Below are 12,992 nucleotides of genomic sequence, written 5' to 3'. Positions count from 1 at the left end.
TTGCACAGAATAAGAAAGTAGGCACTCCAGGAAGAAATTGCTATGATACTTTAAAGTTGCAGAGTGACCTTGGAAAAAATTGTTTCTTTTTAACTAGGCTGCTGACTTTGTCTGTGCCTGTCATCCCAGCCTGATGAATGAAGAGCAGATTTTTTCTTTTTCTTTCTCAGAGCTAATTTTCTCTCTTCCTCTCTTTTATATGTATTTGTGTGTGTGTGTGTGTGTATATAAATATATATATATATATATGTATATCTGCATATATACATATGCATTACAAATATGAACACATAAATATTTATGTTGATATATGTATACATATATGTACACATCAATGTGCACATATATTGATAATAAAGTATATTGTAAGCTAATGAGAGTTTTCTCAATATACTCACTCAAACACACATAAATAAATAATTTTTATTTAGTTAGTCTTAGCTTTTATTTCAGAGAGAGAGAAACAGACAGTGCATGAGCAGGGGAGAGTGGGAAAGAGGGAGAGAATATCAAGCAGGCTCCACACAACATGAAGCCTGATGCGGGGCTCCATTCCACGACCCTGGGATGATGACCTGAGCCAAGATCAAGACTCGGACACACAACCAGCTGAGTCACACAAGTGTCTCTTCTTTTATTTATTTTTAATTTTGCATTTACTTTTTTTTCACACATATATAAACTTTTACTATCTCAGACTATTTTTGTACCAAAGCTTTAACTGCCTGTAAAAGAATTAAGTAGTATAGAACCTCAACTTTAGAAAACTACAGGCATCTAAATCATTAATAATGTGCTTTTCTTTCTGTTAGTTATTTCATTATTTGTTATTAAAACAATATGTTATTAATTAATATATTAATTTCTATAACATAAAAATCTATAGAGGATAATGTAATAAAGTAAAACAATCTGTGACACTACTAAAATACTTTAACAAGTATTGACATTTTGCCAAAAATGACTCAGATTTGTTTTTCTGTAAGAAATATACTATCATATATATAATTAATCACTTAATCTTAATCTCCTCAGTGTTAGCAACTGCATTTTAGTTATACACAAATATGTACATCCACACGTGTGTATGAACATGTATGTGTATGTATATATAGTTAAAATGAAGAATAACCATTACAAAAAAAATGCACACACACACACATGCATACACATAGATATTCTTTTTTGTTTTCTATAGACTGGTTTTTTCTTTTTACTGATAAGCAATTTGTAGTTTTCGTGTCCATTATTATTTCTTTTATTTTTACTATTATTGTTTATTAATATCTTGAGTTTTCTAAATTTTTTTTAATCTTTATTTATTTTGAGAGAGAGAGAAGGAGGGAGGGAGGGGCAGTGTGAGAGGAAGGGAGAGAATCCCAAGCAGACTCCACACCATCCACCATAGAGCCTGATGCAAGAGGGGATCTCACAAACCGTGACATCACAACGTGAACCTAAATCAAGAGTCGATTGCTTAACTGACTGGGCCACCCAGGTGCCCCTAATATCTTGAGTTTCTTCTTGTTTATTTGATTTGTTTTGCTTTGTTTTAGATAATATGTTTTCCTTTTTCTGTGTTAGGAACCTAACCATACTTCAACTTTCCTTTTCATTGTTACATCATATTAATTTTGTCAAAATTATGTTTCTGTCTTTGGTTTTAGTAATAGATTTATTCATGTGTTTCTTTGAAATCTTTATGGATTTTAAGTTTCGGTTTCATCATGGGTGGAAAATGTACTACCCCGTTCTTTGTGCCCTCTTTCTGCATTTACCTTTGTCTAATAGTTTTGTGTTTGCTTACTTTTGCTCAATGTGGAGTCTCCATGTTTGAACAAGATTTAAAGGTTTTAGTTGTTTCTTCTTAGTTATGGTCATAGAGATATTGAAAATAAATCAGATCCAATGAACAAACCCATCAGTGAATTGGCCAGTTCCTGGATTTAATGTTATATTTTCATTGTTCTGTCCTACTATGTATAAGGCATTTGAATAACTCATTGCTCAGAGTCATTAGTGAGAACTTTTCTTTAGATGTGTTCTTGAATGGGGGAAGCCCATTCCAGTTTTTGGATTCAGGCATTCTGTCTCAAGCTTCCACTCTCCTCCAACACAAACTACTGGCCTGAATAAGTTCTTAAATTTTTTTTTAACTTTTTGTTTATTTTTGAGATGGAGAGACAGAGAACGAGCAGGGGAAGTGAAGAGAGAGAAGGAAGGAGATACAGAGTCTGAAGCAGGTTCCAGGCTCTGAGCTGTCAGCACAGAGACCAATGCGGGGCTTGAACCCATGAACTGGGAGATCATGACCTGAGCCAAGATCGGTGCTTAACCGACTGAACCACCCAGGCGCCTCTGGCCTGAATAATTTCTAATCCCCATTACTCTGTAATTCTTGCCACATATACTTGTTTTCAGAAACTAGAGATCAGCAGGCTCCATCTTCTGCATTGCTCGAAACTTTGCATTTTAAATCACAAAGATACTCTTATTTTTAAATACAGCTCTGTTCTTGTAATTTGCTGTTTTAATTATTTATAAACCATTGCTATATGTCTGCAGTAGCAGATAAGGGAGAAATTTCCCAGACATAATCTAGCAACATTATCTTGAAAGGAAGCATATTTACCTTATTTTCACATCTTTGGTCTGTATCCTTATAATTGTTCACAACTTTGTGTATATTACCTCTCTGCTATATTACCAATGGCAGTATGTGTTGAATGAATGAATTATAATTAATAAATGAATGTTTCTTGGCTCAGTAGAAAAATTTTAATGTAAAGACATTGTTAGCAATGTATTATACTGACATACAACTCAGGTGTTCTTTCTTGTTTAGTAAGTGAAATTATGCGTGTTTTAGATACCTTTTATCTTACTTAGATGATTTCCTTTTGAAAAATTACTCAGTTCTCCATTATGTTAGATGAGTAAGTCTAGGAAAATAAGATAGTATTTTCCTAGGGATATTATAACTTGGAAACTGAACTTGACTTACCAGCACAAAGAAATTATTTTTCTGCTAGACAAGTGAGGTAGATTTTAAATTACTTCTTAAAACAAAAGTTATGTTGTTAAATCCTATAAAGGAAATTCATTAAAGAAAGATTTTTTTAATTTGGAGATTTTTAAAAAGCATTTTAAAATAAATATATTTCTCTTAAATAATATCATTTAAATTTTATATTTTCTGAAGCAAAACCTTATTTAAAACAAGGAAATATTACTTAACACACAAAATAGAAATCATCTAAGAATGAATTCATTTCTATGTAAATGGAATTATTATCATAAATTTAATTTTACAAAATTGGTCGGTTTAGTTTTTACTCCATTCAGATAATAATGCGCTAGAAATGTAATCTTTAAAAATGTTATATATCATTACCCTTATAAGAAAACAATTATAGTGGCTTTCAAACATTCTGTAGATATTCGTATGCTATTTTCTAACATTTTAATGGCACAAATATACTCCCATACCCACTTAAAAGCAGTAACATCCTTCTCTTTCTCACCATTTTGTTTTGTTTTGTTTTTGATATTTTTCTTTGTTGTTTAGTCCCAGCATGAGCTGCTTCATGATTGATGAAACCCAGCAGGCTGTTAGAACCATTCAGAGAATAAGCTATGTCTTCATTTATACCTTATTAACTTAAATGCCAGGGTTCACTGGAATGTTACAATTGCTAAAACACAATCTCATCAACCACTTGGGGGAGAGTGGGGAAAAAGACTGAAAATTTACTCAGAAATCTCTGGGTATATAAGTATCTGAGCCATTAGTTATGAAAATTATCTGGTCCGGAATACCGGCTTTACCGTCTTACAAATCCAATGACAAATTTCACAGTCGCTCGGATTACTGTATTTAAGAACAAACGCAAATCTGATAATGTCATTTTTCTAGGTAGAAATCATATCTGGCCCTGCTGAAACTCTCAACTTCATGTTCTCATATTCCTTTTGACATGACTTGGAATTCACGGTCCATTATTACCATTTTTTAGCCCTAATCACTTTGCTGCCTCCTGGATGTTTACACCTAAACCGTTGAACATAGCTGCATTAAGTTGCACAACAATGTTGACAGGAATCACTTTAAATTCATGACTAGTAATTTTGAGTGGTCTCAGATGATAACCAAGGACTGCTACAATATGGTTTTATTCTATTCACTCTCTCTCCTGGATGACTCTATTTCATTCTTCTTCTCTTTTCAAGTCTCTAATACTTCCTTTCTTTCTATACTCACATCTGACAGCCTATTTTTCCTATCTCACTAGCAAAAAACAGAAGCCATTAAATAAGATCTTGCAGAAGTTCCTTATCACACCAACTTGCTACAGAAATTTCCTTCTTTGGGGCTCATGGGTGGCTTAATCAATTAAGTGTCCCACTCTTGGTTTTGGTTCAGGCCATGACCTCATGGTTCGTGGGTTCAAGCACCATGTTGGGCTTCATACTGGCAGTGTGAAGCCTGCTTGGGATTGTCTCTCCCTCCTCTCTCCGCCCCTCCCCTGCTCTCTCTGTCTCTCTCAAAATAAATAAACTTTAAAAAAACAAAAAGAAAAAAAGTAATTTCTTTCTTCTTGGAAGCAGTAAGGCCAATCCTCTCACACATGCCTAAATACCTAGCCCCTCTCACCTTTTAAACTGCATCATTTTTTTTTATCAGTTTTTTCCTCTCTATCTGAAGATAGATATATTTTGACTCTTTACTGGATTATTCTACCAGCATGCCAAAAAAAAGCTATTGTTTCCAGTTTATAAAAAATTAACAGACACACAAAATTAAAAACCTATCTTGAACATATATTCCCCCTTCTGCTGAAACACAATTTTTCTGCTCCCTTTTTAGAAAAAGAATGTTAAAGCATTTCGTTTGCTCAATATATCCTTTTATTTTCACTTACACTTCTCAATCAGATTTTTCCCTCCACTATTCCTATCAAAAATTCCCTTTTAATGTTTGTGCTAACTTCTCTATTGGTAAATACAATGATCAAGTTTCAATTCACCTGCCTGAAAGCTATCAAGAGCTTTTGACACAAATGACCTCTTTAACTTCCCAAAAATAAATTCAGTGTGGCAGAAGGTAGCCGGGTGAATTCTGTGCGACAGTCACAATGGCAGCCTTAATATGCAGAATCAGATTTTTGCATCCCCAAGCAAACTCCCTCCCATGGAATGAAATTAATGACATAATTAAAAGAAATATGCAATTGAACCGCACATAATGTGTTTAGATTTATAAAAATGGAAAGAAGCTTGATAATGTGAGAAAAAGAAAGGTATCTAGGGAATATGAGAATACAAGTCCTACAAGACATATCAGAAGTTATGCCTCCTTCGCCCATAAAAATATAGTGGTGTATAAAAATTACTTCATAATCATTAAAATTACTCAACGTCTATGCTTTTCCAAGGATTCTGTTACTATTAAAGATTGTGTAGAAAAACTCTAGATTCTAAACAAGATATAACTTTCAGATAAGATAGACTGTTGTGGTCTAATAGCTAAGGCAGGTTTACAGTCTTTAGTTTTCTTCAGTAGTATCATTATAATATATAAATAAATGTAAACATTGCTATATTTGCACATACACAACTCCTTTCCTTACACATAGTTAAAATAGACACAAGGGAATAATCCCTTGGAAATGTTTCATCATATACATTCAGAAAAGAGTTATAGAAGTACTTCTTTCATTTCTATGACTTTCAAATGTTTTGTTTATTTAAATTGTCTATATATTATATATTGTATATTTTATATTATTATAATATATACTATTATATAGTATATTTTTATAAATGTTAATAACTCCTTTGTACACATTTTGGCATTTCCACTACCGTACACAATTTTATTAAATTCACGGAAATAAAACATATAATTATACATTTATTTAAAACACCAAATTTGCTAAATACCAATACAAGTTGGGTGTGTGTGTATATATATATATATATATATATATATATATATAGAATGTATAAATAGATGATAGATAGATAGATAGGAAAAAGAATACATTTGTCCTGATATTGCTTTGAGCCATTTAAAATGTTCTGACTTTGGTTTATATAACTAATGCTATTTATGGTTCATAAAAGAGGATTCTCATAGGAAAAGAAAGGTGTAAGGCCACACACTAAAGATGTTAAAATGTGTACAAAGAATGCCTGTTTAATTTTCCACAGCATAAGTGTGAAATATTCTTTTTTCCCCTGAGTTTATCATTTAGTTTATGAAATATTTATGATAAAGGCAAGAGTAAAAATGAGAAAGCTACAAAGGACAGAAAATTAAAGATGTTGAATATACTTGATTGATTCTGAAACAGCAGAAAAATTAAATACTAAATACTATCCTATCACAAACTCTTGTCTTAGAGGTAGAAGTGCATTGAAACCCAAATGCAATAGTACATCTTCCTGCTGTAATATTAGTTTCCTTAAAAAAACATTAATAGAGATTATGAATCAAGGTTCTAATATTGATATAATCTTTAACCTTATTTTGGAGTGAAGATCAAAGGACTTCAGAAATGACAAAATTAATTCACACACACACACACACACACACACACTAGCAACAATTTACATACACACGTGCACACACACACACACCCTTAATTAATCTTGACAATTTGATTTCTAGTGGGTAGAGCTAATGATCGTTAGAGTATATGACCTTTTGTGTCCCTTCCTTATCTGTCTCTAACCGTCTTAGATAAAAGCAACCAGAGAAAAATTTTAGGCTAATGTTAGGCCAGTGTTCTCATAAAGCTGGACAGAGGCAAAATGGGCTCTTTGGCAATTAGTGAGTTTTCTCACATGGAAAACATTCTAGCATAGCCCACACTACCACTTGATTGGAAAATGTAGAAGGATGACAAGTGTAATATGTCTAAGCTACACATTTACAAAGTTCAGATGTGAAAAAAGAATGACACTGTATATTTTTGTAAGTGAGCTTAATTCAGCTCGTTAGTTTTCCACTTACTTTTGGGAGTGCAACATTCTGAACTGATGGCAAACATGGTAGAGGGTTTTCCTTCCTTCTCCTTATACCTCTCGGCTCAATAGAGACCTAATTTGCAGGGCTCCATGTACTTTCATGGTATCCAGGGAAATAAGACATATGGTTCATTATGGTCCTCTGTCCCCTACAGGACTTTGCAAAGGTACATAATCCTTTCTGGTATTTGCCTGTCAGGAAAGTTTTGTGCTGCCTTTGCATCTCTAATGCTTCTGTTAACTCTTGCCTTTCTGTTTTTATCTCTACTCTGCTCTCAGCATGATCCTCTTTTCAAACATCATGGCTCTCCAAATTGACTAGTCACAGGTACTCCATTTTTTGTTTCCCTCAGGAGCATGGTAACTATTTAAATGTACAATTATATACCATTCTGGGAGGTCCAAACTCTGTGTGTCTGTCTTCATTGTCATATATCTAGTAGTTTTATAATTATCCCACAAAATTGTTAAACTTGGTAACTCATTCCCCTGTTTTTCAATTGTTCTGGTATTAAGGCAGATGTTTAAACTTCTCCAAGAGGCTTACAGTCTCCCAGACTCTTTTTTTTTTTTTTTTTTAGGAAGCAAAAGGCATAGCCCTTAGACATTCAGGGATCCCTAAGCTTAACCAGGTTTCCTATTTCCCCCCCTTCTTCCTACCACATACAGTTTAGCCTAGCATAAGACATGGATCATTGCCCTCTCTGGAACATCATCTATATCTAAATGTATCGTTTTCTTAGTCTTTATGAATTCTCAGGCTCTTCTAGACCTTGGCCCAGAAATTGACCTTATCTCCTTTATGTGTGATGGCAAAATTAGTTCTGACACTTTTGTGTATGTTTTCTAATTTATATCTATGGTATACACTATGTCCTTATGGTAGTCCAAAAGAAATGTCTACATTCTAATCCCTGGAACATGTAAATATTATCTTATGGAAAAATAGTCTTTGCAAATATAATTAAGTTAATGATATTGAGATGAGGAAATCATTTGGGATTATCTAGTAGCTCTAAATGACATAACAAATGTCCTTATAAGAGGAGGGCTGAGGGAGATTAGACAGACACAGAGAAAAGAAGACAGCATGAGGACAGAGGCAGAGATTGAAATGATATGGCTATAAACCAAGGAATGCCAGCAGCCACAAGAAACCGTAAAACAGGGTTTTTTTTTTTTTTTTTGTTATTGTTTGTTTTTGCTTATAGCAAGCGTTTAATACAATAAAAAGTTCAAGTGCTTTCAATCCCCCAAAATACCCTGTTCTGGTGTGGGGGAGGGGAGGGACCTCCATACCAGTGGCATCAGGGACAACACCATGAGAAAGATGAGGTCACATCTGGCCTCCCTGAGACCCAGGAGGTGGTAAGAATGTGTCCCAGATATCCCTCCACTTTGCCCCACAGTAGCAGAGCTGAGAGAAAACCCATTCCCTCCACAGGACAGTCTCCAGGGAGTGCCATCCCAGGTCAGTTCCACCTCCTCCCATGACTTGGGCTTCTGGGGTGGCCCCCACCCCTTAGAGCTATGCTCCCTGGGCAGGAAGTGGGTATGGAAAGGAAGGGCTCCTACAGTCCTGCAGCTGGATTTGGGGGAGAGAGCCGCAGCAGCTTGGGCACCCTGCTGGGATGGGTGTAGTGGCTCAGGGGTCAGCAGTAACAAAGGGTCAGGGATCAGATCCCTGTGTGCCTCCAAACCAACCCAGCACCCAGCCCAGTTCAGAACTGTGCTGTGGTCAAGGGCCAGCTTCCTCTCAGAGGTCCAAGAGCTCTGAAGGAAGCATAACCCTAACTACACCTTGATTTCAGACTTCTGGCTTCCAGAGCTGTGATAGAATAAATTTCTGTTGTTTTAAGACATCTTGCTTGTGGTAATTTGTTACAGCATCCATGGGAAACTAATACAGCGTAAATTTAACCAGGATTAGCTTTTGATGGTTAAAGACAGCTAAAGAAAACCTTTTAGGAAAATGTGTGTGTGTGTGTGTGTGTGTGTGTGTGTGTGTGTGTGTGTCAAAATGCTCAGATTCTACAAATAAGAATGTGGCTTCAAAGATTGTGATTGGTGTTATAAATTTGGAGATCTGTTCAGGAACTCTGTTTTAGGCTGTGTTGTAAACAGAATAATGGCTTCTTAAATATGTCCAAGTTCTAATCCCAAGAACTTCTAAATATTTTATGTTTAATGACAAAAGGAATGAAGATACCAGGTAAAATTAAGGTTGCTGATCAGCTGACTTTAAAATAGTGAGATTATCCCAGGGGGTTTAATGTAATCACAGGAATCTTTAAAGGTATAACAGAGAAGCAGGAAAGTCAGTGTCAGAGTGCTATTTATGAAAAAGACTGGGCTGTCCATTTCTGGCTTTGAAGATGGAAAGGGGTCACAAGTGAAGGAATATAGGCAGCATCTAGAAGATGGAAAAGCCAAGGAAACAAATTTTCTTATAGAGTTCCCAGAAGGAACACAACCCTGGATGACACCTTGATTTTAGCCAAAACCCATTTTGGATTTCTGACCCCTAGTAAGATGTCTCAAATATTCATAAATCTATGTTATGTTAAACTACCCAACTTGTGGTTATTTGTCACAGCAGCAATAGAAAACTAATAAAAATATTTACCAAGCATTATATTTATTAAAGACAGCTAAAGATAACCTTTTCAGATAAACATATATGTGTATGTACATCTTAAAATGCTAAGCTTTTGCAAACAACTTGGTCCCCAATGTTGCGGTTTCTGTTATGAATTTGAAGCTGTATCCAGAAACTCAGTTGATCATTACTTTAGGTTATTTCTACCTAAGCTAAAAGGAGATATTCATAGTAGTCTATCACTGCTCTACAAATCAGGAGAGAAGTGTATTGAATACAAGAAACTACTAGGACAAGATCATTCACTAAAATTCTACCAACCTCTTCCCATATTCCTGGTCTCAAAAAGAATAATTATTTCTGATCCACTTGTCCTTCTCCCCTCCATATCTAAGAAAGTAATACCGATGTTCTATTTCTAAGCCCTTACAGTCTATTTGGCTTTGACATTGGTAACTGAGTATCATTTTCTTAGACATAATTTTCTTTATACTGTTCATTTTCCATCAAGCAAAAGTGAAAGGGCTTTGTGCATCTTTTAAACCATGAGGAACAATTCTCCTTCAAGTGTTAGAACTCCTGGCTTCACTAAGAATCCTTATATCCTTCCCACAAACACCAATAGATGGGGCTTGGTGCTTCCAGAAAATCAAAAGCTGCTGTATCTTTCAGCAAAATATCTCAAATCTACCCTTTTGTAATTTTCCATCTTAAGAATCATAGTTAGGTGTTATTAAAAAATAAAAGTCTTAATATAACAAAACAATAAATATTAGTAATCCAGAGTAAGGGAGGCACACCCATGCCTCCAAAACCATAGACAATCTCCATTATCATTTAGATGTTTATCTCTCCAGACCACCCGAAATACAAATAAATAAAAAGTAGCTGGCATTATAAGCACATATTCTCCTGAAAACTGACTTTTATTTAATAGAAATATGTAAACACAATTTCATGTCAATACATTTATATTTTGAACTGTCATAAAACCAACAATACCAAAGTTGTGAGGCATTAATATAATAGAAATAGAAAAAATAAAACTATTTTTCATGATAATCCAATGAATTATTGACTGCTAGAAAAATAAGCAAGTGGTGCACATTCCTAGAAATATTTTAAACTAATTGATGACATAATATGTATATATAATTTTTGAAATATATTTATTTCATTATTTTACATTTAAGAACATGTGATAAATAGTACAAAGTGCAGTGAGAATTGGTTCATCCTGGTAACACAGTTCACATTAGTAATGTACCAGTAAGAAAATAACTTCCCATTTCAACAAGGTAAATGTGAAAGCCTAGAGAAATGGAAACAGAAAAAAGCCTATAGTAAGCATAGATAATTTGGACTTGGAATAGTGGCAGCAACCCAGTAAACAAATACAAAAATTTTGGTGCTCTAATATTTTAAGAATATTTTGCATGATTATGACTTTTATAAGGAGACTGTGTACAGAGAGTTATCTTAAAAAATTGAGTACAGAAAATAGTTTCTGCTCTTATTTTGGGGAGACACAATTGGAGAAAATAGTAGGAGCCTCACATTAGATTAATCTCTCAAATTTTATTGAATCTATCTATCACTTTCACTTGGCAAGATTAAAGAACCAGTAACAGCACTCTGCCCATCAATAGAGACAGATTATGAGTAATAAAATTATTCAGAAGGGATTCTTCTGACGCCTCCAGACAGTTTCACCTAGAGTGGAGGCCATTATTTCTGAAGATAGAAATACTGTAAATGGTGAAACCAATTTCAATAAATATCAGTTATTAATATTAAGTCTCCCAATTATTAATCATTTAAGAATTTTTTCATTTTGATTTCAATTTTTTTATTGTACTCACTGTAATGTCCTTCATGTTTCATCCAAGATGATACAATTGAATGACCACTAAATTGACCATAAACACACCTATTCTAAGATTTTTTTTTTTCTTAAATTTTGACAGTGAGAGAGAGTGTGAGCAGGGTAGGGGCCAAGAGAGACAGAGACAGAATCCTAAGCAGGCTCTAGGCTCTGAGCTGTGAGCACAGAGCCCAGCGCGGGGCTTGACCTCATGAACTGTGAGATCATGACCTGAGCCAAAGTTCGACGCTCAACTGACTAAGTCACCCAAAGCCCCCACTAAGATCGTTATTTACATCAAATATAAAATAAACATCACATTACTTCTCTTCCACTGTGCAATATCCAGGGCATCTTGTGATAAGCCACCCAAACTACAAAGCCTTTGTAACTTAAAAGTTTTCCAGGTAAGAATGGGATAACTTTGTATTTAGTGTTTCATGACCCACAAAGTGTACGTACACATCACTGGATTAAATACCCTTGCCTGCATACTCGTACCTGTCTGTATTGGGTTGCTCAAAACATACCAGAGGATACAGGTAGTGGAATCAAGCCCATCCCTAAACTGCAGCCTAAAGGCATCACATGACCAAGTTTTACAGTACAATCACATTAATTGATAGGGAGGCCTACTGTAGTCTGCATTTGGTGCTTCTACAAAGCTGACAGCTTTCAATTCATACCAAACAGAGAAAAGAGAAATATATGAAGAGTTATTGTAAAAGGAATAAAAATACAGGAGTTTAAAAAAAAAAAAAACCAGCTTACCTGATTTCTTATCTGTCAAATTTTCATCCCTCTTTTACTTTGATTCCCTTCTCTGTGGTGACAAGAAGAAACATCTATTAAAAGTCACTGCCAGTAAAATACCACTCTGTTAATAGTGGCGGTTCTATCCGCTTTGCCGTGGCAGTTCTTCCAGAGGCAGAACTTTCCATAATTACTGACAGAAGGAGCTTCTTCAAGCAGTGGAGATTTAGCTGGATACGAGGCAGTAAGATTGGCAGTTGTGACTGAAAAAGTAAAACACTGAAGACTAAATACTGGCAATAAATAGAAAAAGCAACTATAGCATTACTAATGTATTTTTCTTATAATCTGCACTTTTAAGAACTCTAGCCCAAGATCACAAATGACCATGCAATTAATATATACAGCAGTTGGTTATCCCTAGTACTGTTTTACTGAGTGTACAAAATGGACTAAATAGGCTTCGCTAGAGCAAAAGCATGTGGAGATACCGGCTAAGCCAAAGCGTCCCAATCACACAGATTCCATTAAGGCCCTGCTGAAACAAATCTGAATTTAATTTAAACTCCACAGGAAAGGGTGCTCTTTGCTCTTCAACTGCTGTCTTTGCCTCCACACCAAGGACTGGGGCTTTTTATCAGCCACCTGGTCTTCCACAAAACTGTCTAAACTGAAAAGGATATTTTGTCTTTTTATTTTTATGGTTTCTAACAATCAAGGTTCATGATCCAGAACTGCTGCAGA

This window comes from Puma concolor, chromosome C2, assembly GCF_028749965.1.
Source record: "Puma concolor isolate L17-30 chromosome C2, mPumCon1.1.hap2, whole genome shotgun sequence".
In the NCBI taxonomy this organism is placed as follows: Eukaryota; Metazoa; Chordata; class Mammalia; order Carnivora; family Felidae; genus Puma; species Puma concolor.
This window is presented reverse-complemented; position numbering follows the sequence as displayed.